At 29.7% G+C, this 14,769-nt stretch overlaps 1 protein-coding gene across 9 annotated transcripts in view; it reads right to left on the bottom strand.

Annotated features, from left to right (window-relative positions):
* Positions 1-14,769, bottom strand: part of LOC129981702 (ras guanyl-releasing protein 3-like) — a 75,920-nt gene that overhangs the window by 49,446 nt on the left and 11,705 nt on the right. Inside the window, exon 1 of one of the 9 annotated variants that reach the window (XM_056092680.1) lies at positions 1,591-1,696. The exons of the other annotated variants lie outside the window; for them this stretch is intronic. The gene's annotated coding sequence lies outside the window, so the exon portion shown is untranslated. Of the gene's footprint in view, positions 1-1,590; positions 1,697-14,769 lie in introns of those variants that run through there. 9 annotated transcript variants of the gene reach the window in all.

The raw sequence follows: 14,769 nt of genomic DNA, 5'->3' as shown, positions 1-14,769 counted from the left end.
AGTTAAAACTTAGAGATTTGTAATTTTTATGTAAAGTCCACAGTGTTTCTCCGATATAGTTTATTACGTTTCTAAATTATCACTGCGAAAATTGGCAAAATGATAAACACACAACTCTCCCAAGTAGTTAATCCAAAATCTGATAAAAAATCTATGATTCTAATAATAAAATTGTATATCATAATTGCCTCTACTAAGCTAATTGCCTTTTTGAGTTACTGTGTGCCCTCAAACGGACAAATGAAGTTGGTAAACAGATTTCGTCTGAAACTTATTTGAAATCGACAGTTTAAGTGCAAAACCATTTACCAAATTTATAGTACCATTCCTTTCTAATTATTATGTTTACAGATATAAATAATTCTGTAACTACCCGAATAAATATATTTCGACGCGTTTATTTTTTTACTATACATTTATCACATTTTATTAAATAATGCATAAAATATAAATATACTTATATATTTTTATATAAATAATATAAATATAAATATCAACACATGTCAAATTTATTATAAACTAATTGCCCTTGGAGGCCAGCTAGTTCCTCAGGATATTGGTTGAATTTAATTTCGATTAATTTGTTTAGATATAACTTCGTGTTCATAATTCAGTCAAATTATCAGACATGAAAGCAGTGTTATTTTAATTGTCTTACAAATGCTTGGTTCTTGTGAATATGAAACTTTCTAATGGAGATCGATCCAATAAAATCGTGATACTATGAAAAACATAAATATGCGGTGCATCTTTCTAAATTTCGTGGTATTGCAACCAATTTTTTTTATTCGTCTTATAAACTATACAGAATCCTTTTTTTGTTTAGCTTTTAACAATATAAGAAAATCAAGCGAATACAAATTTTATAAAACAATGAAATTGGTTTGAATTTCATGGTAATCTGTTATTGGAAATTAGTCACAGAAATATTTTTAAAAAATTGCCGAAATTCCAGAAAAATTATCACGGCTATAAAAATTGATTTCATTAAGATTATTTTTTAAAATTTTCTAGGAATGTAAAATTTATTTTTGTGTAATAATGTTTTACGAAGATATCTCGAAAAAACGACAAAATTCAGTTTAATTTATAATTATTTAACATCTTTCATAAAAGCTCCAAGTTGCACATTCCCAGCCTCCAAGAAGTATATGTGCCAAATTTGGTCGCTGTAGATCAAACGGCAAGTCTGAAGTGTGCCAAAACATGCACACACGAACACACACATTCATACATCTTTATTATTAGCAGAGATTTTATAGAAATGCACAGTTTTGATGTAAATATCACTTACCCTCTATCAATGTTGTTGCATTTTTAATTTATTATATTCCCTTACAGAAACTATAATTTCAAAAATATATTTTTCGGACTCTTCATCTAGAATATGGAGACGAAAAGTTTGAAAGATTTGTCTACTTCGTATAAAAGAAAGTAAAAGTTGTTATTTTTCAGCTTTGGACCTCGATGGAGATTCAGAATTAAATATTAACATAAATATTATTCATCTTATGAAAAACTCAAGTGAAGTGAAGTTTCTCAAAATCTGAAAGCAAATCATTTCAAAGAATAGACTTCAAAACACCATACCTTTCATTTAGATCTAATAAACGCCATATACGGTATTTACGATTTCTTGACCTTGGCATAAAATTAACAAAAGAACATTCGTATGCGGTAAACTCTTTGACTATAGAACCTGACTTCTCCTCTCACTCGTTTCGGATATTTTGACGCTCTAGTAGTGGAGGAATTACACCAGCTGTTCTGATAGAGCATAGTAAAAAAAAGAAAAAAGAAAAATTACGAGCAGGTTCACAAACAACGCGCGTCTTTTCCCATTACTCGACGCGCTAGGAAAACGGGATGGTCTCGATTCCGCGAAACGAACGAGGACATTCATAAAGTACCAACTATTTGAAGAATTTCGAGCTGGATATTTTTTCACTGACACGCTGAAAATTCTTCAGATGCTACGGCATTCAACCTTCGCGTGTCTCACCAGTGATATCATGGACGATCGTATCAATTAACGATCAACAGTTGCGAGCGCTTACGGCGCTCTCAAGAAAATTGACTGTCAGAGCCCGCGACTTTTTATTGATCAAATATGACATAAACCGTCAATCACTTTTACGGGATGTATTTGTCACGTTCTGAACAAATAAATCAGTAATTTTTCGAACCGATATACAACGATAGATAGTGGCAGCACGTCAGCTTAAAAATTAGAAGTACTGAAACAAATATTTTCAAAAGATTTCAGTTTAAATCTGCGAAAATAATCTTCTCAAAACTTTCTCGAATTTTCTCTAATACATGCATTATCTCCTACCAAGCATAAAATTGTGGGCATAAGGCAAGGCCTTAAATTTCACGGGTGATCAGTTTTTTTTTTTTTTTTAGTTCCATACAGATAATTGTATTCTTCATAATATAATGATAAAAATCGGTATTCCCTGCATTGAAGAGCAACGGTCCATCTTTAATATGAATTTAGGATTTTTACTGGACTTATGGTACCATCCTTGGCGATTAATTTCTCACATGCGGTTAATATATAAGACACAAAAAATTGAATATGCATTTTGAGCAACTTTTTGTCGATCAACTGAAACCAAAATTTGATATAGAATTGCAATTGCAGTCAAAGAATCTCCTACCAAATTTCATTTATTAATCATTGCATTTTTTAATTATCACATTTTTATACATGTGAAAGTGAAGAAAAATAAACACTCAAACCTTAGGATGATTTTAGTTAAAATTTGATAATAATATACACTTTAAATTCTAAAACACTGAACCAAAATTATTACATTTTTTTTATTTTACCGTTTAGATGCATACAAAAGTACAAAACTGATATACGGTCTTCCCCAAGACAGATTGAGTTCCAAATTTGGTACTGATGTACACTGTAAGTACCTGTGTACCCAGTTTTATTTATGTATCTTTGCATTTTGTATTTATAGTGTTCATTTGTACATGGATAATTGGATAAATAGACTTTCTAAATAACGAATCTCTAAATGCATATAATTCAAAATTTGATACAAATCTGTAAAGTTCATACTCTAAATTTAATCTGTTTAACTCAAAACTGTCTTGAGTTATTGTTTACAAAGGCGTACAGACGACAGACAGATATAATTCCAAAAATGGTTTTTTTCAGATTCAAGGAAGTCTGAAAAGTGGAGATTCCTGAAAATCTTGATTTAGAATTTTTCGACAATTTCGAGAATTTCTCTTTAGATACTTTTTTTTGGCTACTTGTCCATAAATAGCCAATGATTTTTAATATCAAATCCACTTATGAAAGTTTTTGCATTTCAAACATACTAAATACTCATTATATACAAATTTCTAGTAGTTTCATTAATAATATTTTCAAGTGATAATTCAACAAATAAAAGTATTAATGTCTCTCCCACGCCCTTTCATCTGCTTACAGTCAGCTTGATGGTGCTCATCAAATAATAATGTCGAATGAAAATATGCAATAAATAATCTGCGACGTTCATCGATTTTTATATGTAATAATTAATAATAATTGATCCTTCCTAAAAATTCTCATCTGAATAACGTTTCAGAAAATTATCTTCATATATTTTTCTTTTGGAAAAGTAACATTTAATAAAAGAAAATGAATATTCAATAAAGCATGTCTATTCTGTCAAGGCAACAGTAATCGAAACCAAAACTCCTAATCATCCATTAAAAGAGACAGAAAACAGAGGAAACAAAAGCTAGTATTGAATAGACGTAAAAAAAATGATAAAAACTCTGTCGGGTCTGCAGTTCTAGCACCTCTAAAGTCAAAGGAGTTATTATCATTAGTTTATTAATCAAATCATTTTATTATTACAAGGCATTTTTAACTAAACCAGCATTTTAATGATTTATTTAAATGCAACTTTTTTATTTACTAACTTTAATAAAATAGATTAAACTTTAAATAAAAAGAAAGGTCCACTCTGTTGAGATTAAAACCGAGTGAGTTATAAAAATTGGAATAGTTCTAACTCAAAAAAAGTGCGATTTAATAAACTGCTCCGTTTCAAAGAAGTTACGCCATTCGACTTTCAAGGTGACTAATGCAATTTGCAATATTGTAGCGATATCTTTATGATATTACACGAGATTCAAAAAACTTTCTTTTTGTTCTGCAGCCAAATATTTATCTCCTCTTTAAGCATATAAGAGATGAAAAGTACGATGCAAGGCCTCAACGATATACTTTCAAAAAAGAAATCTTAATCTCCCACGTAAACTTGCACAAAATGTACTGCAAGAACAGAACAATCTATACGATGGAAGTCCTTGTTCAGCTGCAAGCACTATGATTTAGTGTCCACGTGGATTGTCCTGGACATTAGTTCATTTATTTTGTAATAAAATTATTAAATACATTAAACTCTTGCTAGGTACGAGGGTTAAGTTTTTAATACATAGCAACAAAATCGAGTTACGTATATTTAATTTTCTATGGAAATATGTATATTTAATATAATCAAATCAAGAAAACATATATGATTTAATCAAACCGATATATTATTGTAATTAAAAAGTAAAATTGATCAAATGATAGTTGAAATTATTTTTATTACTACTTAATAATATTTTCAATTTTTCAATTATTTATTCAATTATTTTTGAAAAAATGATGATTTGAATATATCCCAAGAATATAAAAGGCAAAAACAGTTAAAAAATATGGAAAAATTTGAATTTTTATAAAATTTGATATTACGAAAATTTGAATTTTCATATTCAGAAGGAAAGATACTTACAACATTGCAATTACTCGAATTTGTCCTCAGTATTTCAACAAAAGCGTAAGTTGGAAGCAGCATTGCTTGATATTCCCTCGAAAAAATGTTGAAACAAAATGTTGTACCAACTTTAAATTTTCCGAAGACGAAAGAGAATAACATTTGAAAGTAACAAAGAATTGATGACTCGTAACATGAAAAAACGTGTTTTGGAAACTGAACAAGTTATCGCCAATGAAACAGAAATCTTCAGAATATAAGAGGAGATTGTTTCTCAATCTGTTTCATCAGAACAAAAAGAGCATATTGTTTCGTTGAAGAAAGAAATATAAATTTTATAATTATCAAATACTTCGATGAATTAAAGTATTCGTTTTAAAAGTATCAAACGAACAGTTTAACAATAAGTTTCAAAGATATCAATAGAATTTTAGAAAAATAAGTTTCACCGATTCAAATAAAAAGTTCATTTACAAAAAAAATATGGAAAATCGACAGATTAATATTTATAAAATCATCATTCTTTTTCCAGAAGATAGTTCATGCATTTTCAAGTGATTCTGTCAGATTATTTCAACTTTGAAAAGATGGATAAAAAAATTTCATTCAAATGTCAATCTAATATATGGTACAATGCATTACCATTAATGAAAACTCAGGCTTCTAAAGTTTCTTCATTGCAATGAATCTGTGTTTTCTATTCTGAAGAAATGCATTGTGATAGTAGAATTTCGAAGTTCGAAAATTAATAGTTATCACCTGTAATTAATAGTTATCACCTTAATAGTTATCACAAATTAATAGTGCACAACTTTTATTCTGATTATATTGTTAAACACGACACTCAAAAGAAGAAAAAATTAAAAAGTGGGAAGAAGTGGAATGTTTAACATTGTCAACTTTCTAAAATGTGATTACAATTTATTCATAGTCAGAGTATATTTTTACTTAACCGCTTAACTTTTTTGCCCGTATGCCATACGTACATCGATTTATCGAATTTTGATAGTTGGAAGCAAAAAATAAACCATTCATAACATTTTTAATTCAATATTAAAATTACTTCGAATATCTAAATAAGTCAAGTATGCAATGGATTTCCATTTGAATCAAAATAAGAAAATATTCCCAAAATAGAAGGTGTTATCTTATTAGATAGTAAAGAAAATTAAACAGTTAAGAGGTTAAACTTATATATAAAAAGAACTTAAATATAATAAATAACCATAATAAACGAAAAATATAAAATAACTATTATTCCAATTATTTATATATAGCGAAAATATTGATTATAACAATACTGAAAAATGTTGAAATTATATATAAATATGTATGGAAGATGCAATATTTATGAATAACTAGCCGCCTTTGGCGACAAACCGGTTCGCCAATCTTAATGCTCGTTAAAATTTTAATAATTAAATATTTTATGTAATTCCTACTTTAATAGCTTCTTCATCAAAATGTTTTAAGATTTCAAATTTTGATAGTCCTTTAATTCCCTCATAATATTATAAACCCTTCAGTCATAACGTAATATGTATCTCTCTAATTTTCTGTTAACTCCCGTAGAATTTATGCTTTGAATTAGAGTGGAAATGATTAATCTGCAATTAATATAATAATAGCATGAAACAAAGCATTTTTTATAATATGATTACTGAAAACAGAGTCTTTGAGCATTTAAATCTTATGGGCACTAAAGAATATCTTTTTTAATTTATGTAATATTTCAAGACAACAAAATTTTCTTAGATTCATCACGAGCAAATCAATTAATAACAATGTTTAATTTTAAATGCATCAAACACTAAGAGAATAAACCGAATCGTCTAAAATAATCGGTCGAAAACAGGTTAAAAACTACTTTAAAAACTATATACTTAAAACTATAAGCATATGCAAAAAAATATATAACTAACGCAAATACGATTTAATTACAAAAAGATACAACTAATCTGAAAATAATTTAAATCAAGTCCGCATCCGTTGAAAATAGTTGTCAACAATCAGAACACAATGCGCATGCCTGAATTTTCAACGCCAGTTATAGTAACGCAAATGCGTGATTTTTCTACGCCAGTTGGGGTAACGCTATGCAGATTAGAAATCTTTAATTTCCTTTATTCTGTTTTATTTTAATTCAATAGTACTTCAGAAGGAATCTGAAAGATCAATTAATTAACAATATTTAATTTTAAATGCATCAAACATTAAGAAAATAAATAGAATCGTTTGAAATAATCGATCGAAAACATGTTAAGCCTAACCTCATTAGCGTGGGGGAAAAACTGAAGCCTGACTTATTTGGCGATGGGGAAATGAAGATTTTTTAGACGGGAAAGTTAGTTTTTAATTGATAATTAAAATTCTAATTGACAATTCAAAAAAAAAGGGACCCCAGGTGAACATTCCCCACCTCCATGGTTATACATGTACCGAATTTGGTAGCTGTAGGTCAAACGGTCTGGCCTGTAGAGCGCCAACACACACACACACACACATTGAGCTTTATTATAAGTATAGATATAGATATATGTAATATAAACGCGTATAATTCAATTACAAATTGTGCGATGTAGAATACATGCATAAGAAAGATATTTTAATTCATATTTATTAGAAATTATAAATAAGTTTTCAGAAAGATCTCAAAAATAGTTGATTTTACTTTTAATTAAAGTAAGTGAAACACTATTATTCAAACAAATTCGTATCTTATAATTTAAAATAAAATTATTCCTACTCTTTCTGTTTCTTAATAATCGCCCACTGTTTAAACTATAGTTTTTGTTCTGAAAGGTTAGGGTCTATAGACATAATTATTTCATCATTTCTGCGTATAAATTATATCAAAAAACAGATTATTGAGTTTCATTAGAATTTTCTATGCAGTATTCCAGCCGCCGTCCTGGCATAGGGGTAGGGCATCTTCCCCGTGATCCAAGCGTCCTGGGTTCGAGTCCTGGTTCGGGCATGGTTGTTCTATCTGTGAGATGTGTGAATGTACTCCACTGTTAAAAAGGAGCTGTACAAGCGAATGTGATGCGTGAGTAGCTAAGACGTACTCTTGGACCTAGTTGGCGCTACTAAAAAACGAGGATGTACCCTCGGCTTAAAATTGTTGACTTCGTCTGCGAGCTAGTCCATGGCAAGTGCCATTGGAAACAACAATTAAATATTCCTAACTTTTATTATTTTATAAAGTGTGACTATTTAATAATGTTTCGACACAAGAAAAAAAAATCTGGATTCGAAGAAGTTCTGATACTGCTAAAAGCGCTTTCAAACAATTCATAAATTCTACTACGTAACATTGGGATGAAGAGCAATTTTTTAATTTAGTGTGATGCCATCAACTTAACCTTACTACTCTCAAAAAATCTTTGCAAAATATTATTTTTTTAACAATTAGGAAAATATGCAAAATCGGCAAATCTATTCTTGACAAGGAATTTTATAATAGTATTATGCAGTTATTTGTATTATTTTTAAAATAATAAATTTGTACAAAAATTAATAAAATGGTCTTTTTTTTCCTAAAAGAAAACAATTATTTATAGTAGAATATAAAATTTTAAGTAAAAATAATGGAATGTCATATATATTTTCTATTGAGCAAGGATCAAAACCAGAAAAAAGGGAAACAAAATTGAAAATATCTATTTTATTCCTTTAAAATAAAAACCTATTAAAGCCTTCCTATTACCATATTAATTTTCAGATTTTAACTGACGCACATTATAAAAAATAATAATTATAATTTCCCGAGCTGAAAATACGAATGACTTTTGCATATTCTCTCTATAGGTCATAATATTGGCTCGTAACCATGACAACGAGAACAACGCAGCTTTACTAATTGAATACAAGTTCATCTTTACATCTTTTTTATTCTCATTATTTTTTTTATCTAGATACAAACTAATGTAACAAAGCATGTAAAAAAGAATTGGAAAACAGTATTATCCTTCTTTTAATTTTATTTCCTTTTCACAAAAACTGGTTTGCGCAGTTATTGAAATTTTTATTAGCCTTTCAAGCTGATTTGTATTAATATTTACACCTAATATTATTTGGCCCTTTTTTAAAATCTATTTTCCAAACACTATTATTTAATTATTATAACGCATACATGTGGTTCAATACAAGGGATCTCGTCAACTCAGAAACGAGCACTGCTGTAAGAATATATTTCTCAAGAGAATGCAATTAAAATACAGATTTTTTAAAAAGGAACACTATTTATAAAGAGATTGCAATTTTAAATTGTTATTAGCTGAACTGAATTTTGGAGAATGACCAAAGTAATTTTTATGGGTGATTTCTATCATACGAAAATAAATGTGTATTAAAGAAAGCGCATTTCCATCAAGGGGAATTGAAAGTGAAACTAAATTAGAGTAAAAGAGGAATAAATTAGAAACGCAAATCAAAAGAACTAAACCGCGCTTTAAAAGGGGGGAGAGAAATAAAGGGAAGCATCACACAGAGGGTGGGGGGTCATGAACAGCCGAATCACCACCAGTTTCAAAGGGAAGAATTTCAGTTTTCGCTTTCATTTAGTTATTGCTCATTGAGAGATTTTGTAGATTTACAGACGAAAAAATACAAACCAAAAGAATGAAGACGAGCGTCCAAACGGAGGAAGAAAGAAGAAGAAAAAAAATAGAAATATTACACATTTAACAGTGGGCCTAATCACTGCCAATTTTGATGGGAGGAACGTCAATTTTCGCTTTCCGATTTGTTATTTAGTTATTACGTATCCAGAGAATTTTTATGATTTTTCAGACGAAGAAATACAAACTACAAGAACGAAGAACGAGCTTTAAAAGAGAGGAAGAAACAAAAAGAAGCATCACAGATTTAATTGTGAGCTTGCTCATGATTCTCATCCCTTTTAATGCAACTAACTTTCCGACCTGTCATTTAATTACTCCGCAATTGACGGATTTTTCATGATTTTTAAGATTATTTGGTTACGGCCACAGCTCTGCATCTACTACTTATTGATCCATTTTATGCTTGCTTACTTTGTTATTATTGTTTTTCTTCTGTCATTTACATTGTTCATCGAACTCGGAAAGTTAATAATCAAAAAAGATTTAAAATATAAAAAAATAGATTTCAAAATAACATTAGAGAGCTCTGTAGAAATGAGAAACGGATGAACAGATGTTATCAGACTACATGATCAACAAACATAAAAGGAAAAAAAACTACAATTGATAAGGCTCTTCAGAATATTCTATTGTGCATTAAAAAAATGTCAAAAAATTATTTATTTTTATGTGTCCAGATATCTTGAATATGTAAAATCAGCTGTTGAAGTGGTCTCCCAAAGAAATTATCGCATACTCTCCAGCAAAGATTTTATCCACCCCCTCCCCGCACACACATAAAATTATGGACCTTGAGTAAGATGTTATATTAGAGAACATTAGTTACGAATATAGATTGTTGGTGTGAATTTAAAACATTTTCTCAGAATCTATCTTATGAATGTGTATTTTGGAAATCTTTTTTTCCGACTGATTGTAAACAATTTGACACAGAACTTCAGGTATAGTCAAGATCATAATCTGAATTTTATTGATTTTAGTCATTTCGTTATGGGTTATATATTTTCATACAGGTGAAAATACAGGTTGACGAATGGTGAACATTTAACAGATTTAACAAACAGTTAACAAATTTGTTAAGAATCTACATTTTAAAGGTTAAACTTGTATACTAAATTTTAGTCATTTAACTCTTTATATTTTGAAAATATCGAGTTAACTTGCATTTTAACAGCCATACAGACATATTTTCTCTTAATGAATTTGGTTCAAAATTTGGCAGAAAGTTAAAAATTTGGTTTAAAATTCATAAATCAGATTTCATCCGTCTAGTACAAAGCGTTTGTCGGTTATTGTGTAGAGAGACATACATAATACCAAAAATATGTTTTTAGAACTCAAGGAAGTCTGAAACATGGAGATTTGTCAGAAGCTCGAATTCGAATTTTTTGACGATTGCGATATTTTTTTTTTACACTTCGTATGCGGCAAAGTAAGGGAAAAAATCCATCAAAAAATTTTCTTGCAAGCTTTTCATTCTTTTAACAGTGAAATGAGGTTGAAACGGCTCTTATAAAGTTTGCTGCATGATGGTGATAGATGTTTGTAACAAGCAAAATTAATTCAACAATATGGTAATTAAAATATCTCTTACCCCCTCAATCTTCTGGATGTTTTTACTAAAATATTAGAAATATTATTCATATATGATAAAGTAGCTATTCATTATTCTATAAGACAATATACAGACATACTAGAGGCAAATTTAAGAATTTAATGCGCCAGTAACCTAGATTTTATGACATAAGAGAAGAAAAAAATGTGTGTTAAAAGTTTTAGAGAAATATCTATTTAGAATCAAAACACAACTTGCAGATATAAGTGTTACAAACAGACCGTGTGCAATTCTGTTTGTTCGTTATTCTCCACACGGTTACGTCACGAAGAGCGTCAAAAATGATTACCTAGTTGTCACGCGACATATTTACCATCTTTATTTACCGTGTTTCTTTACGTTGTATGGTCTTTAGGATTGACATACTAACGCTTGATTTTGCCTTTAGCAATGCGGTGAGCACTTTTAAAAAATAGCAATTTTAATGTATTTAAACATTTTTACTTTCTCGTTTATGAAGTATAGAAAAAGTATTGTAATCTTCAAAAAATTTGAATTCGAGATTTGGACGAATCTCCATGCTTCAGACACCTCTGAGCTCGAGAAACAAATTTTGGTATTATATTTGTCAGCTCATTTATCTGTGAACACTATCACTCTAAAATGCGTTGAACTAGACGGATGTAATTTGGTATAACGACTTTAGACAAAATTTGCAGATTTCTATCAAATTTTGAAAGAAATCCATCTAGAGATAATCTATCTGTCCGAATTTTCAAGAACGCGTGAACTCCGTAACTACAAATATAAAGAGCTACTGAGGTTCTTATAAAATTTTGAATTAAATTTGTCGAAGGATTGATTGTCTGTTAGTCTGCATTTTCGCAATAAGACATAAATGTAATCATTTAAATCGATGAAATTCAGAATGGAATTCTGTGACTACAATAATAGTTTTGCTTCGAATCAGTCAGGATGTAAGGTGTATGAAATACACCTTAAGGTGTGTGAAGGTGTATGAAATACACATACGCGTGACAGGTTCAGTAAAAAATGTTAGATTCAAGTTAAAGATCTATATTTTATAAATAATATTCGCCAGTGCCACGCAAAATATTCCAACAACGTACATAATTTTATACGGAAGGGGGATAAGATCTTCACTGGAGAGTATGCGAAAAAGTTTCTATGATATTATTCCTATTGATGTTTAATGCTATGGGCACTTTTTAATTTCATTCATATGATATTCTGTTGTAGAGGGTCAACACAAAGTGGGTCTCATACATTGTGGTCTTCGCATCACATTCTTTTCTCTTCAATAAAAAATTTGATGGAACCCCAAATAGGTGCGTAATAGCTTCATATGTATCACGAAGCAAAAGTAACTAAATCTTCTATTTTCACAAAGGTATTATGTAACATTCTTACAATATTCTTAATGTGTACAGTTTCAGAAAGAAGTTATGAAGAATTAAAATTTTACTTTTATAATCAGGAAGACCCGATCAAAATTATAATTGTTATTCAATCATGATTGAATGAAGATTAGGAGATCTTTTTACGTAAGGTATTCAAACTTTTTAAATACCCCAAAACGAAATTATTTTTATAAAAAAACATGCCATGACTTACCTTTAGAATCTGCCAGGTTTTGATAATTTTCACTCATAGGGTAAATACTAGCTCAAAAAGTAGGTGTTATAATGTAACTACGTGATATATAACAGGTCACCGATTTAGGAATATGTGCTCAAAGCCAAGAAACAGTCATAGATAAATTGCAAGCACAGTCAATTCACTTGAGGTTAAAATTACATGAACGGATCTGATTTTCAGTGACAATCTGATAAATCAGTCTTATAAAAGTGGTACGTAAAAAGTATTTCTTCGTGACGCATGGGTTAATTTTGGTACGAGATTTAATGAACTCAGTTCACGTGTCGTCACGGTCAAATAACAAGAAAATCCTTTTCAACAATAAACAAGTTGTTCATTCTATAAGACTGAATTCTGACGTCTAGAATTAATGGAACTTTCAAAGATATTTTCGACACCTTCTTAGTATTTGAGCATCTATCCAATAAGAAATCATTGAGGAAAAAAGTGTCTGTGTATAGGCTAGGTGAAATAGAGTTTAATAAACAAGTTCATTTAACTTCTTCAAGGATTTGTAGACATGCGGTCAAGCATTGTCAAGGGAAAGAATTTATCTCCTTCTTTTCACCGGTGCTTGATATAAACATCGCAATCTTTGGCAGCTTTTCAGCTGTAATGTCTTCACCAATCTTATGAAAGTTCAGTGGATAATTCCTTTTGATATGTGTTTCACGAACAAACTGTAATCTTAAACATTTTTCAGTATCACTTGTTTTGTGCATCAAAATGAACGTTTTGTATTTTCTTCTATATTTAATCACTGTGCAGAATCTCTGGTCAGTATACATAATTCACTTTTCATAACATACAACAGCACGATGCAATAATGGATAGTTTTGATTGCTTAAAATTGCTGAATATATTTCACAACAAGAAATTTTTTTATTGTTCGTTTAGTTCATGTAAATCTCATTTTTTTAATAAATCATTTAACGCTGATGTTATACCACTATTGAGTGATTGGTCTAAGTTCTTCTGTCACCGGGATGCTCTGATTCAACAACGACTCTTAGCTGACTTATAATCTTCTTCATCTTTAATCCCTAACTGCCATCAGAAAATTTCTTAAAACAATGTAGTGCTTCATATTCCTTGTCTGTCCCTGTCTAAATTCGTGAAATACTAGGAATATCTTCTGCTATCATAGATATCATGTTATTCATACAACAATACAATTTTTATCTCTATTTTAACACTCTGAAACACGAAGCAAAATATCAATAAAATATTTTCACATTAGACAAAATAAATAAAGAATTCTACAATCTAATTTTGGAATAGAGAATGACAGCTTAAAATGTTGAGGAACTAAAAAACCTATCATTACCTATTAAATAAAACTGTTCGTACTATGTATTTTTTTCTTAATTTTTTCAAAAAATGCATATGATCTTGCGTTATAAGGAGACAGATCATTTTTGTTAACCTACTTATGCTGCACAACTCGTAATTTTTTATAGGCTGTATCAAGATATATGGAAAATTTCTCTCAATTAATATTTCCATAACTGCAATGTATAACAAACACATCAGCTGCAAATTATCAAACAGTCACCATTATCCTTTTTAAACGAAAGCTTAGTTTCGGGTTTATTATTTTTATCGAAGTCTAATAGTGAACAGATAGGCAATGATTATAGTATAAGTTCCACTTTTCATCATACGCCGCTTTTCTTTTTTGTTAAAAAAAGCAGTTCCATTGCAGGTTTCAGGTTTTTGTTTCAGCTTCTTTATATTGTCCATGTTTGCAAGTGGTATTAAACTGTCGAATAATGCAAAGTATTTGTCCTGTTATATGTCTTACAGTTAGGTGAGGGTGAAACCCTACTAGTGTCCACAATTCGTTGTTTTCCATGCCGATGTCAAAACTCCATGTGTTTAATTTACATATTTAATTTATATTATTGCCGAATCGGAATTATTTAAGCTACCATTGCACGGTTCGTTCTTTTATTGCATCATCTGTTAACGTTTTGTTGATATTTCTGACTGCCTATATTTCGAGGCGATCTGTTTTGAATTCATTGCGAAAATAATTGCATTTGGCTTATGTCCATGTATTTTACATACTTAACACTATTGTTTAGCACTTCATTGAATCTCTGCTCTCATTCAGAGATATTTGCTTTTAGCATTCGACAGCAATTGCTCTACT

Source organism: Argiope bruennichi, chromosome 1 (assembly GCF_947563725.1).
Source record: "Argiope bruennichi chromosome 1, qqArgBrue1.1, whole genome shotgun sequence".
NCBI classification, from domain to species: domain Eukaryota; kingdom Metazoa; phylum Arthropoda; class Arachnida; order Araneae; family Araneidae; genus Argiope; species Argiope bruennichi.
The sequence above is the reverse complement of the archived record's forward strand: the minus strand, read 5'-3'. Positions and strand labels throughout refer to the sequence as shown.